Source organism: Balaenoptera borealis, assembly GCF_965194805.1.
Source record: "Balaenoptera borealis genome assembly, chromosome: 13".
Taxonomy (NCBI): Eukaryota; Metazoa; Chordata; class Mammalia; order Artiodactyla; family Balaenopteridae; genus Balaenoptera; species Balaenoptera borealis.
In genome coordinates this window covers 10818597-10831875 of record NC_138870.1, presented here as the reverse complement: position 1 = coordinate 10831875, position 13279 = coordinate 10818597, and the positions used below count along the sequence as shown (strand labels likewise).

Genomic DNA, 13279 nt, shown 5'->3' with positions numbered 1-13279 from the left:
GAAGATCTAAATAGACATTTCACCAAGGAAGACAGAGGCACATGAAAAGATGCTCAACATCACTAATTATTAGAGTAATGCAAATCAAAACTACAATGAGGTATCACCTCACGCCGGTCAGAATGGCCATTATCAAAAAAGCTAGAAAAACGATAAATGCTGGAAAGGGTGTGGTGAAAAAGGAACCCTCCTATACTGTTGGTGGGAATGTAAATTGATACAGCCACTATGGAGAACAGTATGGAGGTTCCTTAAAAAACTAAAAATAGAACTACCATACGACCAAGCAATTCCACCCCTGGGCATATACTCTGAGAAAACCATAATTCAAAAACAGACATGCACCACAATTTCACTGCAGCACTATTTACAATAGCCAAGACATGGAACCAACCTAGATGTCCATCAGCAGATGAATGGATAAAGAAGATGTGGCACATATATACAATGAAATATTACTCAGCCAGAAAAAGAAATGAAACTGAGTTATTTGTAGTGAGGTGGATGGACCTAGAGTCTGTCATACAGAGTGAAGTAAGTCAGAAAGAGAAAAACAAATACCATACGCTAACACATATATGGAATCTAAAAAAAAAAAAAAAAGAGTGGTACTGATGAAGCTAGTGGCAGGGCAGGAATAAAGAGGTAGACACAGAGAATGGACTTGAGGACATGGGGTGGGAGGGCGAAGTGAGAGCAGCATCGACATATTCACTACCGAATGTAAAATAGTTGGCTAGTGGGAAGCAGCTGCATAGCACAGGGAGATCAGCTCCATGCTCTGTGACCACCTAGAGGGGTGGGATAGGGAGGGTGGGAGGGAGACGCAAGAGGGAGGGGATATGGGGACATATGTATGCATACAGCTGATTCGCTTTGTTGTGCAACAGAAACTAACAAGGTGTTGGGAAGCAATTATACTCCAAGAAAGATCTATTAAAAAAAAAAGGTCAGTGAGGATTTCTCTGATAGGTGTGATTATCAAGAGCTTTTTTCTCATCTGTATTTTTTTATGATTTTTAAATATTTACAATTAGAAAAACATAAAATTTGTATATAAAATTATGTGTATAAATAAATAAGAATCCTAAACAATTTGGCTATCAATTCCCTCTTCAAATTTGTTGAGACCAAAGGAACACACAGAAGTCCCTGAAATCTTCAGGATAATTGTCTCCTGCCTTTAGAAGTCTATAATTATAACCCTAGACTGTCTCAGGAGATTTCTACCTGCTCCCACTGGTGTCAGAGACATCTTCTCAATATCCCTGTTATTCATTTACCTGCATAGGCACAGTTTTTTGGTGACTGCCAGAGTAATTTAATCTTCTTCACTGTTTAGCTCTGGAACCTCCCCAAGTTCTTATATAAGATGTAACTATGAGATAAAGATGACGAATTTTAAAATACATGAAACGGAACTTATACATCAAATGAATTTCCTTTAAAGGAGTCACTTTGAAAAGGGTAAATTTATTCCAATGAATAAGCTTTCTTGGAAGCTGCTTTTGGAGCCAGTTTCTTACAAGCCACAACGCAATATTACTTCGCCGTATTACTTTCGAATGATACGTTATTCTTTAAATTCCCAATCTGATGGTCCGCTTTGTTTACCTGACGAGGTTCCAAATGATGTCTAGGTCTTTCTGAAAATTACCCTCAGAGAATAAAAATGTCACTACCTTAGTATACTGAAAGGAATATTGTTGAGGCTTTAAAGGCAATTCTAAAAGAGAAGATGAAAAACTCAAACACTGGCAAATCATTGGAATAAATGTAGAAGTCTTACCAGGTAACAAAACTAAAAGGATCAATCTCCATTTGGATATAAAAACTCTAATTTGTTTGTGTGTTTGGAATCACTATTAATACCATAAACCAACAATGCCCAGTACCCTATAAAGATCAGATCTTTACTTGGTATCATGGTTAGGTCAGGAAAACCAAACTTCAAATGTTAATCAGCTACATTTACCAGAAACTGTGTCATAACAAGATGGCTAATCACTGCACCTAGCATTTTATAGGGGGGGCTCTGAAATGAGACTGAATACTCTGAGTCTCAGGAAGAAAATCCTTTCCGCCACCATCTTAAAAGCTAGCTGCTTCAGTACTACTCCCAAATTAGTTTTAACTTTTCAAAAACTGGTCTTTCAAAGCTTTCCTATTCTGTATCATCATGTTTTGATTCCAATATAATAATATATACCTCAGGTAATGTTTTTTCAAAATCAAATATATGATTAGCACTTGAAGGATAACTAGTTGATCCAAATATTACTATGGGCTAAATTTTAAATTATGCCTATATTATATCAACTGCACAATTTTAATAAAGTATTTTGAAATCACCCTAGATTAAAACAAAGTGTATTTGCTATTGATACAGTCTTTAAAAAGCAATATATTTATAGCCTAAACTCATGTCTATAGTGAAATAAAAGGTAATCACATCTATTCTTTATGTAGTAAAATGAGTCATCAGTCACATACCACTCACTATAATCCAATACCTTATATATTGCTGTTTTTAATTAATTCAGGAATGGCTGCCTTTGAGAAGCCAGCAAGAGGACACAGTGTACTGCACAGACTTCACTGATTTTTTACACAAACCTAGCATAGTCATAAAAATCAAACAAAAGGTATAACCCTTTGTTTAGTTTTCATGGTAGCAAAATATTTAAACTGGAACTATTTTATTCCTTTTTTTAAATTAGAAAGGCACAGTAAATGAATCCAGGGTTCCTGCATTTTATGTCATCTGTAAAATTATATTTAAGACCACATAACCACCACTTCTCTAGCTTAATTTTTCCTCAGTAATAGCCTGAATTATTGGCTTTTGGTGTCAGCTAAAATCTGATTAGTGTGCCAGTTTTCAAGAAAGTGAAACACATCACAGGATTATTATAAATCTTAAGTAAAATAATGTATGAGAGCACTTTGTTAGAAAAAAAAAAGCATATTATACAAATATAGGTTAGTATACTAGTTACCTGAACAACTGAACTTTACATATTTCATGAGCCATAAAGATTGGGGAACGGATAAGGGAAGTTAATAAGAAATGAGGAACCAGGGGACTTCCCTGGTGGTCCAGTGGCTAAGACTCCACACTCCCAATGCAGGGGGCCCAGGTTCGATCCCTGGTCAGGGGACTAGATCCCACATGCATGCCACAACTAAGAGTTCGCATGCCACAACTAAAGCTCCTGCATGCCGCAACTAAGACTCAGCACAGCCAAAATAAATAAATTAATTAAAAAAAAAAGAAATACATGCTGTATTTAAAAAAAAAGAAAAGAAATGAGGAACCAGAAACTAAAACTGAAATCAACCCCACAAATTCCTTAAATATGTCTGAGCCAAAAATTAGTCTTACCAATGTTTCTTAGAATTTTCACAAACTCAGTGCTAACCACATTGTCCCCTTGCTCTCTCTTATTCTGTGAGGAAGCACATTAATGTGGCTAAATAAAAGTACTGATTTTTACACACCAACACAAACGCCAAAAAGAAAACTATGAAAATAATCCCCCAATTTAACTTTTTTTCTGTTGTAGTTTTATTTCTACCGACATAGGGCCACATGAAAATTTAAATAGCTGTTTTTGTAACAAGGTACCTCTTTATCGGCTATCCATTTTACCTCCTCTTCCTCCCGAAAACACATTTGTGAGCTGCAGAGAAAAGGTCCTAAGGGAAACACTCACAAGGCCTGTCTCCCTAACCCATACCACCAAGAAAAGCAACCTGCCAGCCATTGATTTTGTCTTGCCCTGCACAGGGAACTTATTTCACAAAGGTAGGATATTAGAGATGTTAGATTTCAGCAGGGCCTCTGCAATTCTAATTCTGTCTTCATTATATGTTAAAAACGTTAAAGTAAGAATGAAGGTCCTACTTTTCTGTTAACTATCTGTTTTTAACACGTTCTCCTTTGAGATAAGCTAAAACTAAAGGTCATGATTTTTAGAAAGTAAGCACCAAGGACTCTGTCATATTTTACCTTAGTACACAATAAGTATTTAATAAATATGACAGATAAAACACAAAAGACATTCCTAAGTAGCCAATGAGTCATAGAAGACATCACAAGGGAAATAAGAAAAATACTTTGAGATGAATGAAAAGGAAAACACAATATACCAAAACTTTATGAGATACAGCTTAAGCAGTGCTCAGAAGTAGCCATAAACACCTAAATGAAGAAAGATTTTAAAATCAATAACCTAACTTTCTACCCTAAGAAACTAGAAAAAGAAGAGCACATTAAACCTAAAACAAGTAGATGGAAAGAAATAATAAATATCAGACTAGAGATAAATAAAACAGAGAATGGAAAAACAACAGGGAAAAAAATATCAATAAAACCAAAAGCTGGTTCTTCAAAAAGACCAACAAAATTGACACACCATTAGCTAGACTGACCAAGAGAAAACATTCAAAATCCTAAACTCAAGACTGAAAGAGAAGACATCACTATTGCCTTTACCAAAGTAAAAAGGGTTTCATGGGAATATTATGAAAAATTGCCAAAAAACTAGATAACCTAGTTGAAATGGACAAATGAAATGGACAAATTTCTAGAAAGACACAAAGTAGCAAGACTGACTCAAGAAGAAATAGAAAATCTAAAAAGACCAATGACAAATAAAGAGACTGAAAGAGTAATCAAAAAATTTCCCATAAAGACAAGTCCAGGTGACTTCACTGGTAAATTACCAAACATTTAATGAATTAACACTAATTCTTCAAAAGCTCTTCCAAAAAGCGGAAGAGGAAAGAACATTTCCCAATTCATCCTATGAGCCAGTATTAGCCTAATACCAAAACCAAAGATATCATAAGAAAACTACAGACCAGTATGTCTCACGAATATAGATGGAAAAATCTTCAATAAAATACTAGCAGACTAAATCTAACAGCATATAAAGAGGATTATCTACCATAACTATGTGATTTATCCCAGGAATAAAGGTTGGTCTAACAACTGAAAATCAATTACTGTAATACACCATATCAATAGAAAAAAGGACAAAAATTACATGTTCATCTCAATAGACTCAGAAAAAGCACTTGACAAAATCCAACACCCTGGGGCTTCCCTGGTGGCACAGTGGTTAAGAATCCGCCTGCCAATGCAGGGGACACAGGTTCAAGTCCTGGGGTCCGGGAAGATCCCACATGCTGTGGAGCAACTAAGCCCGTGTGCCACAACTACTGAAGCCCGCATGCCTAGAGTCTGTGCTCTGCAACAGGAGAAGACACCGCAATGAGAAGCCCACGCACCACAACCAAGAGTAGCCCCCACTCACCGCAACTAGAGAAAGCCTGCATGCAGCAACGAAGACCCAATGCCAATTAAAAAAAAAAAATCCAACACCCTTATATGATTTAAAAAAACCCAAAACACTCGAAAAACTAGGAATAGAAGGGAACTTCTTCAACCTGGTAAAGGGCATCTATGAAAAAACCACAGCTAACATCATTTAAAGGTGAAAGATTGAATACTTTCCCTCAAAGATCAGAAACAAAACAAGGATTTTTGTCATCTCTTGTCACTTCTATTCAACATTGTACTGGAGGTTCTAGCCACAGCAATTAGGCAAGAAAAAGAAAGAGAAAGCATTCAGATTACAAAGGAAAAAGTAAAACTATTTCTATTTGAAGATGATATGATCTTATATATAAAAAATCCTAAGGAATCCACAAAAAAACTATTAGCGCTCATAAATGAGTTGAACAAAGTTGCAAGACACAAGGTGGTCAATATACAAAAATCAGTTGTGTTTCTATATACGATGAACAAGCTGAAAATGAAATTATGAAAACATTCTATTTAGAATATCATCAAAAAGAATAAAATACTTAGGAATAAACTTAATAAAAGAAGTGCAGGGACTTCCCTGGTGGTCCAGTGGTTAAGAACCTGCCTTCCAATGCAGTGGACATGGGTTGGATTCCTGGTCAGGGAAATAAGATCCCAAATGCTACAGGGCAACTAAGCCCGCGCGCCACAACTACAGAGCCCATGCGCTCTGGAGCCTGCACACCACAACTAGAGAGCCCACGTGCCGCAACTAGAGAAAAGCCCATGCACCACAACGAAAGATACTGCATGCCGCAACAAAGATCCCACGTGCCGCAACTAAGACCCAACTCAGCCTAAAATTAAAAAAAAAAAGTGCAAGACATATACTGAAAGCCACAAAAATCACTGTAAGAAATTAAAGACGACCTAATAAAAAGAAAGACATTCCATGTTAATGGATTGGTAGACTTAATATTGTTAAGATGACAATATTCCCCAAATTGAGCTACAGATTCAACACAATTCCTATCAAAATTCCAGCTGACGTTTTGCAGAAATTGACAAGATAATCCTAAAATTCATATGGAAATACAATGGACCCAAAAAAGCCAAAGCAATCTTGAAAAAGAACAAAGATGAAGGACTCACACTTTCTGATTTCAAAACTTATTAGCTACACTAATCAAGATAGTGTGGTACTGGCACAAGGACAGACATACAGATCAATGGAAAAGAATTGAGAATCCAGAAATAAACCTTTATGTTTACGGTCAATTGATTTTCAACAAGGTGCCAAAACAATAGAGAAATGAGGAAAGAATAGTCATTTCAATAAACAGTGCTGGAACAACTGGGTATCTACAAAGAAGAATTAAGTTGCACTCCTACAACATGCCATACACAAAGATTAACTCAAAACAGAACAAAGGTCTGAATGTAAGAGAGACAACTATAAAACTCTTAGAGGAAAACACACAAATAAATCTTTGTGACCTTGGATTAGGCAATGGTTTCTTAGGTATGACCTCACAAGCAACAAAAGAAAAATTAAATTGGACTTCACAAAATTAAAAATTTTCTGCTTCAAAGGACACCATCAAGGTGAAAAGATAATCCACTGAATGGGAGAAAATATTTGTAAATCATAGATATGATAAGGGACTTACATCCAGAATATATAAAGAACACTCACAACTCAACAATAAAAAGATAAATAATCCAATTAGAATGTGGGCAAAGTATCTGAATAGACATTTCTCCAAAGAAGATATACAAATGGCCAATAAGCATATGAAAAAATGCTTAACATCATTAGTCATTAGGGAAATGTGAATCAGAATCATGAGATACCACTTTAAACCCACTAGGATGGCTATATAATCAAAAAGACAGCCAAGAACAAGAACTGGTATAGATGTGGAGAAATGGAACCCTCATACATTGCTGTTGGGAATGTAAAATGGTGGCCAGTTTGGAAAACAGTTTGGCAGTTCCTCCAAAATATTAAACACAGAATTACCATATGACTCAGCAATTCTACTTCTAGGTGTATCCCAAAAAGAAATGAGAACATATGTCACATAAGAACTTGTACACAGATGTTCAGAGCACCACTGTTCATGACAGCTACAAAATGGAAACAACCCAAATATCTATCAACTGATGAATGGATAACAAAATGTGGTATATCCATACAATGGAATATTATTCAGCCATAAAAAGGAATGGAGTACTGATACATGGTACAACATGGATGAACCTTGAAAACATTATGCCAAGTGAAAGAAGCCAAATACAAAAGGCCACATACTATATGATTCCATTTACATGGAATGTCTAGAATAGGCAATCTATAGCAACAGAAAGTAGATTAGTGGTTGTTTAAGGCTGGAAGGAGAAGGAGATAATAGGGAGTGACTGCTAAAGGTTTTTTTGTTTTGTTTTTAATTAATAGACTTTGTTTTTTTTTTTTTTTTTTTTAAATTTTTTTATAGACTTTTACTTTTTTTTTTAAGTATTTGTTTATTTATTTATTATTTATGGCTGTGTTGGGTCTTTGTTTCTGTGCGAGGGCTTTCTCTAGTTGTGGCAAGCGGGGGCCACTCTTCATCGCGGTGCGCGGGCCTCTCACTGTCGCGGCCTCTCTTGTTGCGGAGCACAGGCTCCAGACGCGTAGGCTCAGTAATTGTGGCTCACGGGCCCAGTTGCTCCGCGGCACGTGGGATCTTCCCAGACCAGGGCTCGAACCCGTGTCCCCTGCATTGGCAGGCAGACTCTCAACCACTGCGCCACCAGGGAAGCCCTAGACTTTGTTTTTTAGAGCTGTTTTCAGTTCACAGGAAAATTCAGCAGAAAGTACAGAGTTCCCATATATCCCCTCTCTCTCTGCACAGTTTCACCTATTAACATCTTGCATTAGTGTCGTACATTTGTTACAAGTGATTAACCCCATGTTGATATATTATTAATAAGTAAAGTCCATAGTTTACTTAAGGGTTCACTTTTTTTTTTTAATTGAACCATCTTTTTCTCTTTATTTATTTATTTATTTATTATGGCTGTGTTGGGTCTTCGTTTCTGTGCGAGGGCTTTCTCTAGTTGCGGCAAGCGGGGGCCACTCTTCATCGCGGTGCGCCTCTCAGTGTCGCGGCCTCTCGTTGCGGAGAACAAGCTCCAGACGCGCAGGCTCAGTAACTGTGGCTCACGGACTTAGTTGCTCCACGGCATGTGGGATCTTCCCAGACCAGGGCTCGAACCCGTGTCCCCTGCACTGGCAGGCAGACTCCCAACCGCTGCGCCACCAGGGAAGCCCAAGGGTTCGCTCTTTGTGCTGTACAATTCTATGGGTTTTGACAAATGCATCGTGTCATATATCTGCCATTAGAGTATCATACAGAATATTTTCACGGCCCTAAGAATCCCCTGCACTCTACCTATTCCTCCCTCCCTCTCCCGTGAAACCTTGGCAACCACTGACCTTTATTACTCTACAGTTTTGCCTTTTCCAGAATGTCATATAGTTGGAGTCATATAGTAGGTAGCCTTTTCAAACTGGCTTCTTTCACTTAGCAATATGCATTTAAGTTCCCTCACACCTTTTTGTAGCTAAATAGCTCGTTTCTTCCTATTGCTAAATAATATGAATAACATTCCATTATATGAGTATAATAGTTTGTTTATAAGGGTTTCTTTTGGGGTGATGAAAATGTTCTGGAATTAGATAGTGGGGATCATTGTACAACTGTGTGAATACACTAAAAAATAACAGAATTATATACTTGAAAAGGATGAATTTTATGGTATGGGCTATTTTTTAAAATGACACGAACCTTAGAGAGCAGAAAGAATAGCAGCAAAGGAAGAATCAAGGTGGCACAGAGACACAAGCACATGAGAAAGAACACGAGGGAGGGGAGGGGTCAAGCATAAAGCTCCTAATTTATGAGTTTTAAAAGGCTGAGAATTAAGATAAAACTACTGCATTTAGCCAAGAGGGAGTTCCTGATGCCACAGGCTCCCCAGTCAACGGGTTTAACGTCTGTGGAAAGAAGAGGTGTGATTGTAGATGCATGTTCTTTAGGGGCTTCTTCAAATGAGGAGGACTCCAGTGTCCAGATTAAATCTTATTCCAAAGATTCTTGGATCATTTTACTTCGGCTTTTTAGGAACAAACAACAAAAACAAATTCGGAGCTAAATCTGGGCGTGCAGGGAGCAAGCACTCACTGTGGGCAGGGCCGTGAGCTAGGCCTCCACATGTCAGGCTCACGTTATTTCACACCAGGGGAAGTAAACACTTACCCTCATCTTTTTCAGGTAAAGAGGGGAAAATTAATTTCTTTATTTAACAACCATTTATTGAACACTCACTGTGCCCCAAACACTGTCAAACTCTAGGAATATTAATGTAAGAAGATAGGGTCCTTATCTTTAATATATTTATCAGACTTCTGAAATACAGCAGACATGAAATAAACACCATTATAAAGGGCAGGATATCAGTACACACAGGAGTGCTGCTGGTACAGGGATGCACACACACACACACACACAGATAAGCATAGTGATCTCTTTATTTCATGGATATAAAATCTGGATAGAGCCCAAGTCCCCTGACTAGCATCACAGCAACTGACCCAAGATGCTCAGTTGTCACAAGATGACTCACTATCATCAAGCATGACTACTTCCCTTCTAGATTCCTAGGTAGGACTCATTAACCTGAACATATAACTCCCTGAAAAGGCTCTAAAACTGACAGATGCTTTAAATGCAGTGCTATATTAATGCTATATAGTCAGTCATTTAATGACTGGATTCATTTAATCCAGCTCACTGTGACATTAGTCACCTGATGGAGGGCAGCGGTGAGGAGGTTAACTAACAAATTTTTTCATTTTATGCGTCTCTGAAATTTCCCTCTGCTATTGCGACTCTCTGTGCCACCCACTGAAGTCATGCCAGTTTACTCCTTTACAACATGTCTGATTTAGCTCTTCTTCTCTATTCCTACTACCTACATTACTACCCTACTTAGAGAGTATTGCCGTGGGTTTCCCAGTGGATCTCCCTCCCATCCCTCCTTACTTCCCTGGTTAATCTATCTTGCAAAGAACTGCCAAATTAGCCTTTCTTTTCAGCTTATTAAAATAACTTTAGTGTATTTTTTTTTCATTGTAAAAAGGTGGTACCTGATCATTATAGAAAGAACAAACTTCAACGGCCCTCTGGCCATGTCACGCTCCGGCTCAAGGGCAGGCCTCTGGCTCAGCACTGCTTACCAGGTCACCAAATCCAGAATACTGATTTCCTGTAGCTGCTGTAACCACCACCACGACGTCGGTGGCTTAAAACAACAGAAATGTGTTCTCTCTCTGTTCTGGAGGCCAGAAGGCTGGCAGGGCTGCTGCGCTCCCTCCAGCCGCCCTAGGGGAGAAGCCGTCCTTCGCCTCTTCCGGCTGCTGGCAGCTGTGAGCACGCCTTCCTTTGTGGCCACGTCGATCCAAGCTCTACCTCTGTGGTCACCCTGCCTCCACGTCTGTCTGTCAAATCCCCCTCTGCCGCACTCTTAGGAGGACACTTGCCATTGGATTTAGGGCTCACCCAGAGAACCCAGGATAAATTCCTCCTCTCAAATACTTAACTAAGTCACATTTTGGGCCATATAATATTCACTCTTTTACCATATAAGGGGATATTTACAGGTTCCATTAGCACATGGGTGTATCTTTTTAGAGGCCACCATTCAGCCCGCTACATCCAGGCTCCTGCTCACCGAGCCAATTTTCTCTTTCGTTTTTCCCAACAAGTCATGCCTGTGTCCTTGGGGAGCTCACCCCACGCCCTGCATTCCTGCCTATACTGACCAGTTCTCTAAACGCTCCCTCTCCACAACCCGGCCCCTGCCGCCCGATCCAAACCTGCAAACATTATGCTCCCTTTGGTTAGGGTCAGCCCTGGCCCTCTTTCTGGGAAGCTTGCTGACAATCTCCTTCGGTCCACACATTATTTTTCATCCCCGAATTTCTGGAACATATAGTCACCATGACGCTGAACGTACATGGTATACTGGTTATTCTTAGTGGCCTCACAGATTTAAGTTCTATCTCCTCCAAGTGATGCGTGCACTGCAGGCACTGAAGCTGTGTTTTCCATTCCAATCCCCACCGTTATCTGGCCCAGAGCCAGGCATTTATTAAAAGACTGATGATTGGATGAATAAATGCCAAGAAAAATTAGCAATTTTTAAAAATATTTTTGCAAGTTAATTTACTATTTTGCCATTTATATTTTGCAATTTAATTTAAATTGGTATTACTATGACCACCACTACCACCAGCTTATAGAAGTTGATAAAAAAAAAAAAAACAACAAACCTCTCTCATAAGGGATATAAAATCTCAAAAACCAATCAATAACTCTTATTATTTTACCACCCTTTTAGCACTTATTTACATCCTAAAGCTCTAATTCTTTTTTAAAAATATATTTACTTATTTATGGCTGTGTTGGGTCTTCATTGCTGCGCACGGGCTTTCTCTAGTCGCGGCGAGCGGGGGCTACTCTCCGTTGTGGTGCGCGGGCTTCTCATTGTGGTGGCTTCTCTTGTTCAGGAGCACAAGCTCTAGGCGCGCGGGCTTCAGCAGTTGTGGCATGTGGGCTCAGTAGTTGTGGTGCACAGGCTTAGTTGCTCCGCGGCATGTGGGATCTTCCCGGACCAGGGCTCGAACCCATGTCCCCTGCATTGGCAGGCAGATTCTTAACCACTGCGCCACCAGGGAAGTCCCCTAATGCTCTAATTCTTAAGGCGACTCATAAAAGTTTCAAGTTGTGAAGTCTAAGAGAATTACTGCGTTCACATGAAGTGGCAGCATCAGCCCCAGCTAAGAAGTAAAATAGCAGGAAAGCTTGTTTCACTTTTCTTTTGAAAACATAAAGTGAAACATTATCTGCCATCGATTAAAGAAAAATAAGACAGATATGAATGCGGCCAGCCACTGCTCTTTACCACTTTAAAGAAAAAAAACAAGCAGCTATACTTTCATTTGGTGTTAAGGCTCCCATAACTTCCTTCACAGCTGTTGGTTAGGCTCTTCTCTTTTCTTATTTACCAGATCTTCAGAAAGAGAGAAAGTCTAATCACATCTTCCTGCTGCTAACCCTTCTGCCAGTTTTTCTCATTAACAGAGGAGAAACAAGATAAAGCAGGCATTTCTGACTGTTAACTCCTGCCTCTCCTCTCCCAACCCCTATTCCTCCCCTTCCCCAGCCTATTACTGTTTGAAGCTAAATATAATACTACATGTATTTTAGCAATGCCCCAAACTGTTACAAACTGACTCAGTAAGAGTGGCCTACAGGCATATCTCATTTTATCGTGCTTCACTTTACTGCATTTTTTTACAAACTGAAGGTTATGGCAACCCTGCATTGTCAGATGATGGCTAGCATTCTTTTGCAGTAAAGTATTATTTAAGTAGGGTATGTATTTTTTTTTTACACATAATGCTATTGTATACTTAATCGACTACAGTATAATGTAGACATAACTTTTATATGTACTAGGAAACCAAAAAATTCATGTGACTTGCTTTATTACATATTTGCTTTACTGCAGTAGTCTGGAAATGAACCCAGTATATCGGCCTGTATACTTTACTGTCTTTGCTTCTTTACCACCCACTCTTCCTCAACCGCTACATTTTGGCTTCTGCCCCATCACTCTGTTGAAACTTCTCATGCTAGGTTCATAAACAATCTCCTGTTTTTGAAGTCCAATGGATACTTTTTCACTACTTACTTCATATGGAATAACAACCTTTTTTTTTCTGGTTCTCCTGTATCACTAACCTTTCCTTTTCAGTTTATTTTGCTGAGTCATATTCCTTGGCCTCTTCTGATCATTTTAAAGTTTTCCAGGGTTCTGTCTCTTTAGCTCTCTCTTCTGTCCACCTTCTTTATC

At 38.7% G+C, this 13279-nt stretch overlaps 1 long non-coding RNA gene across 1 annotated transcript; it reads left to right on the top strand.

The window, feature by feature from the left end:
• Nucleotides 1-7805: 7805 nt before the first annotated feature.
• On the top strand, nt 7806-13021 carry LOC309608622. The gene is made up of 2 exons (XR_014233012.1): nt 7806-8301; nt 8623-13021. It is a non-coding gene; the product is annotated as an uncharacterized lncRNA (long non-coding RNA).
• The last annotated feature ends 258 nt before the right edge of the window (nt 13022-13279 follow it).